Source organism: Tamandua tetradactyla, chromosome 4, assembly GCF_023851605.1.
Source record: "Tamandua tetradactyla isolate mTamTet1 chromosome 4, mTamTet1.pri, whole genome shotgun sequence".
Taxonomy (NCBI): Eukaryota; Metazoa; Chordata; class Mammalia; order Pilosa; family Myrmecophagidae; genus Tamandua; species Tamandua tetradactyla.
This window is the reverse complement of record NC_135330.1, coordinates 85,837,809-85,849,269: the sequence shown is the minus strand read 5'-3', so window position 1 is coordinate 85,849,269 and position 11,461 is coordinate 85,837,809. Positions and strand designations below refer to the sequence as shown.

The 11,461-nt window shown below is 32.4% G+C and overlaps 1 non-coding gene across 1 annotated transcript; it reads left to right on the top strand.

Annotated features, from left to right (window-relative positions):
* Positions 1 to 6,320: 6,320 nt before the first annotated feature.
* LOC143681872 (U6 spliceosomal RNA) lies at positions 6,321 to 6,423 on the top strand. The gene has a single exon (XR_013174924.1). It is a non-coding gene; the product is annotated as a U6 spliceosomal RNA (small nuclear RNA).
* Positions 6,424 to 11,461: the final 5,038 nt, after the last annotated feature.

The following is an 11,461-nucleotide window of genomic DNA, read 5'->3' as shown; positions in this document are numbered from 1 at the left end:
TTGCTTTGCTTTGTTTTTACTACTATTACTTTTATTTCTTTTCTCTATATTAACATTCTATATCTTTTTCATTTGTGTTGCTAGTTCTTCTAAACCGATGCAAATGTACTAATAAACGATGATCATGCATCTATGTGATGATGTTAAGAATTACTGATTGCACATGTAGAATGGTATGATTTCTAAATGTTGGGTAAATTTCTTTTTTTCTGTTAATTAATAAAAAAAGAAAAAGTTTTACTTCTTCTTTCATCATAAAAAAAGAAACAGAAAAAATAAGATTATGAAGTGAATGGTTGATAGAAATATTGTGACAAGAGGCTAGCAGGAACTTAATTCTGCATTTTCCCTATAAGCAATTTTTCAATAGGTGTTAATTCAATGTTCACTATTACTTTATAGAACCTAACTACTAAAAATATGAGAATCAGCTGTATCTCTTAGCATAATTACATCAGATTCCCAGAAGGATGGATCTAATTGTTGACCAAGATCACACTGCTTTTGGAAGCTGCGAAGGCTATGGGAGAACTTGATAATATACTCAAGCTAAATACCATTTAAGTGAACCTACCACTCATTAACCCTAATTTAGATACAAAGCATATATCCTACCTTCCTTTAGGCCATGCATCCACAATGGGAACAACATGCATGGTGGATTAGACAACATTATCCCAAAGACAGAAAGGACTTTAGGGAAAGAAAGGTGCTGATCTAGCCATCATTGTTCTTTGAATGGTGAGCAGCATTCATTCACTAGATTTATTAGTTAGAAAATGTATAAGCTATAATAAGATTAGAAGGATTTTTCTCTTCCAAGAGGAAGGCAAAGGATGAGAGTAAGTCTGAAAAGATGATAAAGTTTTAGTGAAGTGGATCCAGCAGACTTGATAAATAATGCTGAATAATGCTAAGACCTAGTGCTTTGAAAGAGTATGCACCCTGAATTAATAGAACTTCTTGACTCTTTTGAAATAGATAAGGCCAAAGTAGCCATGGGTAGTGGCATTATGTCTTAGATTCTGTGGCTCAAGGGGCACATCTATGTGAATCTCATGGACTTCCAAACTTATACAATTATCTGAGGACACTTATTATATCAATGTGCTAATAGTATCCTCCTCTCAAGAATAGAAAGAATAAGACACATCCTTTAATATAGTCAGAAGTTACAGGAACTATCTAAAAAATATCCATGTTCTCCCTGTAGGCAGACAACCAATGGACAAAACAGTCAATTAAGACTCACCCCAGTAAAAGGCCATGAACTGAGGCATGATAACTGGCATTTCCCCAAGTGACTTGGAACCCAGTAATAACTATCAAAAGCAACTTCAATGATACCTGTCCCAATAATATATGTAGTATGTAATAATATCTGTTATAATAGCTGATTCTGTTTGGAAGACATATTGAGCACCTCTGTGAATATTAGTTTTTTCTTCTGTAATGAAGTGAATTGTACCATGAACATACCAAAATAAATGTTATAGTATAATATATATGTATGCATGTGTGCATGTATATATATATACATACACATATGATTCAACTATCATATGAAATAAGAACCAAAATCATAAGTTACCAGGGAATGGGATGGGGATAAGGAATTGGGAGAACAGGCTTGAAGTATTAAAACATCCTATTTAGAATAATGTCAATGTTGTGATAATGGGTTGGGGTTTTGAAATCATAACATTGAGAATGTCATTAAGAGCACTGAAATATGTATTTGAATGTGATTAAAATAGTAAATGTTACCTTGTATATATGGCAACAGAATAAAGTTTTTTAAAAATTTCATACAGCTACATTGCACAAATAGGGAACCCTAAGTTAAACCATGGACTATAGTTAATATAACAATTATAAAAATATGCTATCATCACTTGTAACAAATTTTTAACAACAATATATGCCATAATAATATTAGTATGGCATATGGGAATCTTGTGTTTTTTGCAAGATCATTCTCTAAACCCACAAATTCCCTAATCGGGAAAAAAAGATATGAAAAAAATTGTCATACGGTAACAGTGATAGTGATGATTAAATGGGTTGGAGATAGGGTAAAACCTTCCCAGGATTAATACTGATGTAAAATGTCTTGCATTAGGGAAAACTGAATTTACCTATCAGTTAATTTTTATATTGAATAATTCTTCACAGTTTATTACAAGGTACACATGGTAGTAGATTGAGGGGAAAATGAGTAATCAAATTAATCTGAATATTAAAATGTACTTAATGTTTTTATATGATGGGTTAGTTATTTCTTTAAGCATATCCCTACCCATTCCTGGATCTTCCAAATGTTAAACATGTCCATATTGACACTATTGCCTTATATGTTATAATGACATACTAAATGTAGATGCTAAGAAAAAAATCTGAGCATTTTATTGTAAAAGAATCTAGACCAAGGGCTGTGGAGCTGAACTCTACAGTAATAGGTAAACGCATAAGAATAAGGATAATGAGCTCTCCACATTCCAAAGTTCTACAAGACTGACCGTGGACTGTGAGAGGTATCTTCTGAGCCCTTGGCCCAACCAGCACAATAAGAGTGACTTGTATACCTTGTGTCACTCCAGAGAGTTTATAGTAAGAAAGTGATCTTTGTGAATAACTGTTTTTGAATGCATGGGGCTTTGGACCATGCAGTATCAGTTTGACCTCAGGGATGGGGTAACTGGAGTCTGAATAGCTGAGGTCAATCACATCTGTGTTGCATGTCTATGTGACTAATCACCAATAAAACTACTGGATGGCAAAATTTCAGTGAGGTTCACTGATAGTCCTACTCTGACATGTTGATGTTATACATTGTTGCTGGATGAATTACACCCATCCATGCAACTACATTGGGAGAGAACAACTGACACCTTGCACCTCCTTTCTTCTGAACTTCACCCAACACACCTTTTCTTTTTGCTGATCTTGAGTGTTTCAGTTCACTATAATAAACTAAAAACACGAGTATACAGTTGTGCCACCTGCAGCATCAATTTCAATTCTTTAGCTGTATTATTGTTGAAATGTAACAACATGTGTGTTTGCATGATTGTTTTTGGTGTTTTATGTACATATGCCTGGTAGTTGCTGCTTATTGATTTTCTTTACAAAATGCAGAATGTTTCTAAGTGAACCTAAGATCATCATTTAAAAAAAAATGTGCATGCATATAGGAAGGAAATTCTCCCTGGCAATGTGAGATATGACTCCCAGGGCTGAACCTTGCCCTGGCACTGTGGGATTAACAAAAATAAATAAGGTATCAGTGGCTTAGAGAATTCAAATATATCATGAGACCGCTGGAGGCTACCCTTATGCAAGCTTCAGCTAGATATTGCTATTTCTCATCATGTGCCAAATTTCAACCAAAACCATTCCTGCCAATATTAAAGAGCACTTAGGGCTTTATCTGAGCTTCTAGAAAGTTTTCATGCACTATGATTACTTTTCAGAAACCTGCAACCTCCAAATTGGTTCCTAGGCCAGATGAGTCCTGAAACCCAGAGAGGCCAGCCTCTCCAGAACATCAAATAGTTCCATCTCCCATCCCAGATTATCAACAGTGCTTTCAACATGAAAAAGTTATAATGGGCATAGCCAAAATACCCCTTAATGTTGGGAGAAATGTCAAAGGAGAAGATGGAGCTATAACAGAGAAGATAAGATAAGTATGACAGCTGAATCATTACATCAATATTCCTTTTAGTCTTCAGTGTCTTGGAAAAGCTAGAAGGAAAAACTTAAAATTGTGGAACTGTAATCCACATCAAATTCTGAACTCCATTCTATAATTAATTGTGGTATGCTTTCATATTTATTGCTTTTTTTGTGTACATAATATTTTTCACAATATAAATAAATAAAAGTAAAAATATGACTGAAGTCACATGGATATGGGTAATTGAAAGAATCTATTGCTAATCTGCAAACTTGGAAATTTCTAGGGATTCATTACTGGAACACAAACTTTAAATGAACAAAATCCCATAGAGAATAAATGTTAATAATGGTATGAAATTTGGTAAATGTATATGTTGCTTGCAAAATTTAATTTATTTGCTAGTTTAAAATAATGTCTGATGCTTTAGAAAGCTACCCATGGTAACACTATACAAGATTAAGGCAGAGTACATTAATAGATAAACATGTAAGCAGAAAAGCACAACCCTAGTTAAGTATATAGCTTCTCAGTTATGCAAAAATATTAAATTCATGCAGACTATTTAGAGCACTGGAAATACACAAATATATTTGACCCACCAGTTGCCTCATCACCATTTAATGACTTACATGCTCATGGCCACATAATTTATTGTCTTATCTAAGATATTTCCAATGATGAATGTGAGCTCTGGCATAATATGGGACTATTTCTGATGAAAAAATGGGGACACTAATATAATTGGAGGAAATTCTGAAGTGCAATGGAATCATCAGTATAATAGAAAGAGACAATGTAGAATGGGGATAATTGTATGATATTGGAAAATTGTTGAAGAGCATTGAATATATAAAATACGTTGGAAAATTTCATTGAATTTTTGTGGTGCAGTTATATTAGGAGAATTCTTTTGTTAAGTGAAAGATAATAAAACTAGCCTTGAGACAATTCTAAAGAGGAAAGATGTTACTAGAAACTTTACAATGATGAATGGAGACTCAGGTATAATATTGGGAACAATCTCATGAGGAAGTTATACTTGTACAATATTGGGAAACTCCCAATTAATAATATGCTTGCCAGTATGAAGCTGAGAACCTTTCTGCAAAGAGAGTATACATAGACAGCAGTTAGATATTTCTGATGACAATTCAGTCAGTCTATCAATGTAATATTTGTAAATTACTGATGAAGGATTTAGAGAAATGAAATAATGTTGGGAAATTTGCAAAGACAAATGAAAGTACAGATATAATATTGGGAAATTTCTGATGATAAATGTGAACATTGGAATAATATAGCAAATTTTTAAATAAGCAATGGTGGTAGTGAAACCTCATAGGAACAACTGGTGATATTATGTAACATGGAAATATTATGGTGAGGATTTGTGGCAGTCATATGAGATTGGGTCTTCTGAAAAGAAATGTGACACTGGTATTTAATGGAGAAACTACTAATGAGGAATGGGGTACTAGTAACATTTGAAGAACTCCTGAAGAAAACTGAAGACATCAATATAATACTGTAAAATTGATTATGAGGATTTAGGGTTCTGATATAATATTGGGTATTTTCACAAAAGAAACTGCAGCATTGACTTAATATTGGGCATTTAATAATATATGGAAGAATATGTATGATTTTGGGAAGCATATTGAGAAGGCTGGAGGATACTGTTATAATAATAGGAAAGTTTCCATGGAGATGGTGGGCACATTTTAATATTTGGAAATTTGGACTGCAAATACAATGAGAAACATAGACTACATATAATATTGGGAAATTTTTGAAGGAGAATTGGATATAGGCATGTAGTGGGGATGAAACAAAATTTCCATGAGGAATCCATTCACTTGTATAATACGGGAAATCTGAAGAACTGGGATACTAGTAACATAAGAAGAAACTTCTGAGATTTCTCATAAAGAATGAGGATGTTGGTATAATACTGGGGAAATATATTCCAATAAGGAATTGGGATTCTGATATAATACAGGGAAACTACTAGAGATATTAGGTCACTGAAATAATATTAGGAAGCTTCATATGAGTAAATCAGACATTGGTATAATATGGCAGAATATCTGAAATGAATGGTTGCACTATTATTGGGAATCTTCTCAAAAGAAATAGGGTCACTGTAATCATATGGAAAAACTTAATAAAAATGAGACATTGGAATAACATTGAAAAGCATCGGATGAAAATGTGGCAATTATACAATGAAAAAAATTCTGATGATCAATGATGAACCCAGTGCAATATTGGGGAAATACTGATACAAAAAGATTTCCTTTTATAACAGAAATCTTTTAGGAGTGTGGCCTCTGATGCCATTTGGGAAATCTTTCAAAGAGAATGTAGTCACTTGTATTATATGAGTAGACATACTGGTGAATGGGTGCACTTGTCTAATATTGGAAAACTTTTGAAATGGAATAGGAACACTGATATCACGTGAGTAAACTCCTGATTGATAAAGAGGAAATGGTGTAATAAATTGGACACACTTTGAAAAAGAATGTGGAAGGAACTGTTAAAACAAACAGAGAAACTTCTGGTGAGAAAAGAGGGGAGTTCATATAATATTGGGAAGGTTCTGATAAGAAGTTTCCTAAAGAAATAGGGTCACTGAGTGCTCGCTTTGGCAGCACATATACAAAGTTGGAACGATACAGAGATTAGCATGGCTCCTGCGCAAGGATGGCACGCAAATTCGTGAAGCAGTCCATATTTTAAAAAAGAAGAAAAGAAATAGGGGCACCAGGATACGACGAGAAAATTCTTATGATATAGTGGAGTTAATTTCATAATGGAAAACTTCTGAAGATGAATAAGGGAACTGGGCAATGTAGTGGGGATGAAAAATCATACATATTCTTCCATATATTATTAAATGCCCAATGTTGAATATCTGGACAATGGTACTATATGATAAAACCTCTGGTAAGTAATGGAATGGTGTGACATTTGTAGAATTATGATTATGATTATGGGTGCAGAAAATAAGAGAATTTTGATACAGACTAGGGTTACTGGTATCATATGGAGAAAATCTGATAAGGAATGGGAGCAGCAGCATAATTTTTACAATCTTCTGAAGAAGAATGCAGGCAATAGAATATTATGGGAAAGATTCTGATGAGGAAGAGTCCTGGAATAATATTAGCAAATGTCTAAGAGGAATGAGAAATTTGGATTTGTAATGGGGTCAGTGATGAAATATTGGAAAATATATTATAGATATTGATGGCTTATGTTTAATAATGATAAGTTTCCTATCAGAAATTGTAGGAATTGCATAATGAACAGAAACTTCTATAATGCACTATCACATTATGAAAATTCTAATGATGAATTGAAGCAATAAAGTTATACTTGAAAGTATAGGTGATGAATGAAGACAAGAAGAGGTAATTGTGGATAAGGAAAGGGGCACTAGTATAAGATTGGGAAAATTCTGAAGATGAATGGGAGAACTGGCATTTTATTAATGAAGTTGCAATGGAATTGGAAGAAATACTATTATACTGGGAAATTTCTGATGAGGAATCAAGGCACCAGTATACTATTGGGGAGATTCTGATGAGGAATGGGGACACTGCTTAAATATTTAGAACTTCCAGGAGGATGTGAAGACCCTAGCATTATATTGGGTAATGAGGAATGGGGACACAAATAATATGGGATATTTCAGATAAGGAAGGAGGACACTTCTCATGTGAAATGGAGACACTGTATATTACTGGTGAATACTTTATGAGGAGTGATGACTCTGGTTAATATTATTGGGGATGTCTGATAAAAATATACACTGTGGAAAATATTGGGGAACTTTTTATGAGAATTGGATCTCCTCAAATCTGCTACTATCAGGAAATATGGCAAAAATTGCAGTCACTGTTATATTTGGAAGCATCCTAGTAGAAATAGGACTAACTTACAATATTAGAGTCTTCTTCATGAGTAATAAGTCTGGTATAAAAAGGGGAATAACTTAATAAATCAGGGGTCTATGTCAAATTGGGCCACATGTATGACAAATTTCAATAAATATTGTCTTTATTTTAAAGTATAGAATATTTTATAATTCTATGAATAGAATAGTAATACAAAATTATCATTTTGCTGATTTTAATTGAACACAGAGGTAATTTATTTATGCACAATATTGATTTTGCTTCCCACATATCATTGTTATGAAAAAGCATTAAATAATTAGTTTCTACTTACTTCTGTCTTTATTCTACATCTCTGAGGTTTTTTTGTTTGTTTGTTTGTTTTTGCATGGACAGGCACCAGGAATTGAAACTGGGTCTCCTGCATGGAAGGGGAGAACTCTGCCTGCTGAGCCATCGTGACCCACCCTCTGGGTATTTCTTATTCTAAAGGTTTTCATTACAATTTTGCTTTACACATATCATTGCTATGAAAGAGCACTAAAGAATTAGTTTCTACTAACTTTTGTCTTAATTCCACATTTTTGGGGATTTCTTATTCTAAATGTTTTCACTACTGCTGCCTTCTAATTATAATTATTTCTTTCTCCATCAAGCACATTTCTCTCCTACCATATTCACATGTTTAAATGTTACCGTCTTTCACATCCTAATGAAGTGCCAGTTTATTCAAGATACTTATCAACTGGTCATATTTTTCTTAGGCAATACATCTACTAGTGATGTCTTGTATTATCTTAGGTGACACTCTTTATTTCTTGATTTACATAAAATCACACAGAACCTGCAGGGTAAGAATATTTCCATCATCATCATCAGTGCTTGTTAGTAGAAGAATGAAAAAATTGCAATGAAATGGTTAGTCATATAGAAAATTGATATGATATCAAGGGTTAAAGCAGGGAATGCAAATACATATAATGATTATTAGCAAGTTATATGTGTATCATAAAAAATTTAATGGTAATTACCATAGAACTTAAAATATTACAGCTCTGAGTAGTTTTTCCTCAAAGTTTTAATTTATATATTTCTGCTATTTCTCATACCTAATTATTTATTTTTTCCTAATTTTACATTGAGGCACTTCAGTCTTTCAAATAGTTTTGTACATTCATTCTAGTCACCCTCTATAAATGAGCAATAGTTTCCCTATCTCTGAAACACAATTAGCTGAAGTTCTGAGGTAGCATAATTGTAGATTAGATATACACATATATACATACAAACATGCATATATTAATATATAATATACATGTTTATCTCCTGTGGCTCTATAAACAGTTCAGAAAAATGTTCAAATTATTTGAAACTTCTTGGCCCAGTGCTTTTAAAAATTCTCCTGGGAAATTAAAGTTTTTTACATGTATTGGCATCTCTATGGAATAGTTATATTAATGAGTTTACAAAGCAAAATGTGCAGAATGAGTAGAAACAAGTTTGCTTTTATTCCATTAGTAAAAGTTTCCCCTAAGGGGTCCTGGGCTGATTTAAAAGTCTTGTTTTTCTCAGTGAAATCTTCTTCCAGGTTTGTGCTGTAATTTACCTGTGTTAGTTTGACTGTACCCCAACCTCAGAAGGGATATGGCTCTGCAGTTACTATGCAAACACCATCTTCTCAGCTCTGAAGCCTGATTCCACAGGAAAGAAAAATGGATCAAAGTCATGACATTCTCTTCCTTTTTCCTCAGTGTAGGAAATTACACCAGACAAAGGAGACATATTTTCAAGCAAGGTTTGGGATTGTTAAGGAAAAAGTCAAATATCCTAGAAGAGGATTCCAGAGATCTACAGGGAATATTCACTAAATTGCATCTAGATGTTACTCCTGAAGAAAAGATGGCCTTGACCCATAGCAAATGTCTGAGAATTATTTGAAGTATAGATGCTGGAGAAAGTTGGGTGATCTTGCCCACTCAGGTAGATTTTGTTTAAGAATTTTTTTAAATTAAGCCTTAAGGAATTTATATTTACAATTTAATAACACATAGAATCTCCAAATTTGCTTGAAAACACCAAAACATGGTTTGGTTTCTGTAGTAGTCAGTATTTTCTCATCACTTTCCTTAACCATCAATCAAAGGTCTATAGTTTTTATTCTTTGCATATTACCTGAAAAATCTCTCTCTCCCTCTCTTTCTTCTCCCTTCATCCCTTATGCTGAACCCTTGCATAATACCATGCTGTACTCTAATTATAACATCATTTGAGAGTACAACCATATTTGAGAGCCTATTCTCTTCTTTCCATTTTACATGTACTTATACTACCTCCATGGTCAGTCACCTAATGCAGCTTCTTTAGGCAGGATAGGCTCTACTGGAACCTCATATTCTTTAAGTTGAAATTTCTTTCTTACAATTTTCACCTCAATTAAAATGAACAGTTAAAAATGTCCATGAATTTTTGGATTGTTGTCCCAAGTTGCTGTAGTTGAATAGTATATAACCAATGCTGGTAGATTTTAAAATCATAATTGTTATTGTACAGAATTTCATTTAATTTACTTTGATCTATTGCAAAAAATAGAGATCATACTGCTACTTGATTGGAATTACAATATATACAAATGGATTTTGCATGAATTCTGAAGTGTTTTTGAGATAAGGATTTAAAATCCAGGAATAGAATCTAGTGTTCTGTTGATTCACTTAACAAGCTCACTTTTCACATTCCATGTATTTCCATAATTTTATTACAAATGCCTCAGCTATTTATAATATCCATGTCTTTCCTAATATTTTTCACTTTCTGGTGTTTTGATCATTAAACACAGAGTATGCCAGATTATTTTTTCATTATTATATATTACTCCCTATATTTTAACATATATATATATCAATTCTTTTTAAAATTTTTGATCCATTATATTTATATATGTTTCATACAAATTGCATACAGTAAAATTTTATGTTTATTTCATTCTGAATGTTATACTATTTTTTACAAATATAACTGATATACTAGTTTTAGTGGGTGATTCATTACTTGTTTTTTCTTTTTTTTAAATTGCTAATTGATTTTCCTGTATTTCCTTTGGCTTGGGGATCTACTTTGAGGTTTTCCTGCCCTCTTAAATCACATCTTATTCTTAAATTCTTCATTTAATATGACAAATCTATTCACATCACTTCCACATTCAGAGTTTTCTCTGGGTACTCTGCCAATTTATAAAGTGAGTCCAACTCTGGCACTAATTTATATCATAAGTAGAGAAGTATTGTAACATACATTGTAGCTAAGGCAAGAAATTAATATCTACTGCAACCACACAGATTTATGAACACATGGTGAAATAATAAACAAAATGCTATTGGGTTGTTCTAGAATTCATTCTCTAAATAATAAGACTTTTAAAAGTTTAATCCATTGCATAACTATTCCCCTTAGCTACTTATTATTTTATCATTTAAAAGTTCTATTCAATAGATTAATCTACATTGACTACAATAAACATTAACAAAAATATTAGTAAAAATTTAAATTCTGTAGGGATGACTGCTTTTAGCATCTAAAGGATGAAATGTAAATTAATTGTGATTTCTACATTCCAGCAAGGGGTATTTTTTTCAGTGTACTCTCTACTCTAAATAGACAAAAAATAGAGGTGAAGTTGTATAAACCAATTAGTCTGTGCCTTGAAGATTTAATCAAGGTTTTGTGTTAATTGGATAATATATTAAATATTGATGCATGCCAGTTCACTTAAAAGAAAAAAATCACCTATGAATTTCAATAATAATTCATAAAACAAAATATATTAATTGCTTACAATGCATTTTCACCAATAATTATATATATATATATTATATATATA